This window comes from Diceros bicornis, chromosome 34, assembly GCF_020826845.1.
Source record: "Diceros bicornis minor isolate mBicDic1 chromosome 34, mDicBic1.mat.cur, whole genome shotgun sequence".
In the NCBI taxonomy this organism is placed as follows: domain Eukaryota; kingdom Metazoa; phylum Chordata; class Mammalia; order Perissodactyla; family Rhinocerotidae; genus Diceros; species Diceros bicornis.
The window spans coordinates 35,909,269-35,913,170 of NC_080773.1; the positions used below are offsets into that span (position 1 = coordinate 35,909,269).

At 40.5% G+C, this 3,902-nt stretch overlaps 1 pseudogene; it reads left to right on the plus strand.

The window, feature by feature from the left end:
* Nucleotides 1-904: 904 nt before the first annotated feature.
* LOC131397751 (vomeronasal type-1 receptor 1-like) lies at nucleotides 905-1,904 on the plus strand (annotated as a pseudogene).
* Nucleotides 1,905-3,902: the final 1,998 nt, after the last annotated feature.

Genomic DNA, 3,902 nt, shown 5'->3' on the forward strand with positions numbered 1-3,902 from the left:
CAGTAAAACATAAAAAGGAAAAAGGAAGCCTAATATATATAGTGGCACGGTTCTACACATGTTCAGAGTTTGAGAAACACATCAATACTGTAGTAAATATGGCACCTGATCTTTAAAAGCCTGAAATTAGTTTGTGGAAGTGGGTGTCAGCACGATGGCAGCTTGCAAGTTACTGTGAAGTGGTGGAAGGAGGGTTGCCTAAAACTTACCCACCAGCAGTGAATGGGTTTGGCTTGTAACACATGGTGAACTGGGGTAGCGGGTAGTTGTTTGAGTTGTGTGCTGTGTGTTTTTTTCTCTTCCTACGTGAGTTGTTTCAGCTGGGTGCAGTTTTCTGCATTCCAGTCTTTCTCGCAGAAGAAACACACATAACCAAAAGTAAAATTAGCTTTCTTCTCAAAGTGTGTCCTAATTTCTTTTTTTTTTTTTTAAAGATTTTATTTATTTATTTTTCCCCCCAAAGTCCCAGTAGATAGTTGTATGTCATAGCTGCACATCCTTCTAGTTGCTGTATGTGGGACTCGGCCTCAGGATGGGCGGAGAAGTGGTGCCTCGGTGCGCGCCCGGGATCCGAACCCGGGCCACCAGCATCGGAGCGCGTGCACTTAACCACCAAGCCATGGGGCCGGCCCCCTAATTTCTTAATTGTGTTGGAAAACATACTGGAACAACACTGACTGGATCCATGTATGGAGATCTCCTTTCCTCATCTCCACAGCTGGAGAGCTCTGTTGTGCAACTGTGCCCTCACTCATTCACCCAGTTCCTTAGGGATGGCCACTGAGGTGATTTCTCATGCAGTTCTTCAGTGAATTGCCTTTGCACAAATATGCACATAGTGTTAATGCCCGCTTAAAGTGAGAAACTATGAGTTAGGAGAAGCACAGAAAAGTACTTTATAGTGATGGTAAGATATTTATTTCTGCTTTTTTGCCTACTAATTCCACTGACTTTGAAAGAAGTGAATACCCCTTATACATTGACATAATGGATTCTGGCAAATTGGAATTGGGGATTATCTTCCTCATTCAGACTTCAGCTGGGATCCTCGGAAATTCATCCCTCCTTTGTCTTGATAATTTTACTCTGCTCACTAGACACAAGGTGAGACCCACAGACCTGATTCTCAACTAACTGGTCTTAGCCAATTCTTTGGTCCTTTTCTCCAAAGGGATACCTCAAACAATGGTGCTTTTGGATGGAAATATTTTCTGGATGATGCTGCATATAAACTTGTCTTTTATTACAGACTGAGCGCAGAGGTTTCCTTCAGCACTGTCTCCTCACAGGTGTCCAGGCCATCAAGCTCAACCCTAGTATTTGTAGGTGGATGGAGCTCAAGATTAGATCCCCCAATTTCACTGGCTTTTGCTGTTTCCTCTGCTGGATCCTACATCTCTTGATTAATTCATGTATTCCTATAATAACGAATGGTCCATTAAATAGAAAAAACCTCAGTGTGAAAAAAAATTATGGATACTGTTTCTGGACAATGCCAGAGAGATTATGCAGTCACATATTTTCCCCTGACTTTATTAGTTTGATCTTCATGGTTTGGGTCAGTAGCTCCACGGTCTTTGTCCTGCACAGACACAGGGAGCGATTCCAATGCATTCACAACAACAGCCTCTCCCTCCGACCCTCCCACGAGGCCAGAGCCTCACACACTACCCTAATCCTGGTGAGCTCCCTTGTTACCTTTTAGTCAGTCTATACCCTCTTGACAGTTTGGATGACACTGGTGCAAATCCAGGCTGGTGGATGGTGCACAGCTCTGCGCTCGTGGCCTCATGTTTCCAGTGTTCAGCCCCTTCGTGCTCATCGTCAGTGACGCTTGGCTCCCTCAGTTCAGCTTTTCCTGCAGGACGTGGAGAAACTGTCTTCCTGTCGTTACACTGCCGTGAGTTTGTTCTCTTCCTGGCAGGCAGTCATTCATTTCAACATTTCTTAATATTTGGTTAACTATTACATGCCAGGAATTTGTGATGCCATGGCAAATAAGGCCGGTAATGTTCCTGACCACATGCATCTTATAATAGAGCTAAAAATGAACGTAATGTTCTTAATTATACACAGATTGTTTAATCTAACTATATTAGGTTGTTCAGTGGAGATGTTCAGGGGACTTTAAAAAACTGTAAATAGAACAAAATTTCTAAGTTTAGGGAATTAGGAGACATCTGTCACTTTGAGCTTTTGAAGATACATGGAAGGTTTTTTTAAAAATATATTTTTGAAACATAATTGCGTCCAGTTCTTTCTGACAGAAAGAAAATCACCTGGAAAGATCCTATGCAGCCTCACAGGATTGGGAAAAATTCTGTGTGTTTGGGTGTTGAGGGGCGAGGGGAGCAACAGACTATGAATCTAGAAAGAAAGGTGCTGGAGAGTTCTGGTTGAGTGCTTCTGACAGGCCTAGAAATCTGAATATTTGTTTTAATAAAATGACAGGACAGTGAAGGAGTTCAAGCTGTGCATTAAAATGTCAGTGATCCTTATTTAAATTATTTATAAAGTATTTAATTCAAAATTTACTTGTTTAATACTAACACATTAACTATAATTATAATTTAAATTCTATATACTTAATATTAATTAGTCCTCAAAAATAATGCATTATCAATGTCTAATGCTCAGTTTTTAGTTTCTAACATTTACAAAAGATTTTCTTACTCATTTTCATGTAAATGATGATTTTAAAAAGAGAAAAGCTGTTTTTTAAAAGATTTAACTCTTTCCTTATAGTAAATTGATCATACTCTTGTTTACTTTTGGGTTTTCCTTTTCTTTTTAATTGAGGAAGATTAGCCCTGAACTAACATCTGTTGCCAGTCTTCCTCTTTTTTTCGCTTGAGGAAGATTAGCTCTGAGCTCACATTTGTGCCAATCTTCCTGCACTTTATATGTGGTTGCCACCACGGCATGGCTCACAAGTGGTGTAGGTCCACACCTGGGATCTGAACCTGCGAATTTGGGCCAATGAAGTGGAGCACACCAAACTTAACCACTATGTCACGGGGCTCGCCCCTGGATTCTTCTTTAATCTGTAGTATCTGAAAATTCCTAGTATTTTTCTGTAAGTACTTTTTAATTATCTACATAACCTCTGTAATTATATTTCATATCTTGAAATGCCAATAGTTTTATTTATACCCAACTTGTCAGCCCTTAAATCTTGCTCATTTCCAGCTTCGTCACATTTATTTTTATTTCCATATTTTACCTTCTTACAAAATTCATATACTCAAAATACTTCTTGAATTCAGTTTTTAAAGAACAGTCTGTAACACTGCCTTTCCTTCATGAAACTTTAATTTTCCTCAGCAGTAAAATAAAAAATCTGTTGGGTACTTCACACATTACTTTTTTTTTTTTTTTTTTTGTGAGGAGATCAGCCCTGAGCTAACATCCGCCAATCCTCCTCTTTTTTTGCCGAGGAAGACAGCCCTGGGCTAACATCCGTGCCCATCTTCCTCCACTTTACATGGGACGCCGCCACAGCATGGCTTGCCAAGCAGTGCGTCGGTGCGCGCCCGGGATCCGAACCAGCGAACCCCGGGCCGCCGCAGCGGATCGCGCGCACTCAACCGCTTGCGCCACCGGGCCGGCCCCCACACATTACTTTTTAAAAGTATAAATAAATATCTGCTTTAAATATTAGTCTGGTGGGATATTGATATTCACTTTTTTTATGACCTTTCTTTCATTTTTAATCCAACTTCCTCAAAGCCTGAGTTGATACTCAAGAAAGGATTCCACCTGTCTTGGTCACTTGGATTACAGCAATATTTTCTTTTGAATATTTAAAAAGCTACCTCAAGAGTCCCAAAACACTTCCAATGCCATAGCCTCCTTTGCATTTATGTAGTAACCAGAAAGCTTGAAGAATTCAGTCTATCTTT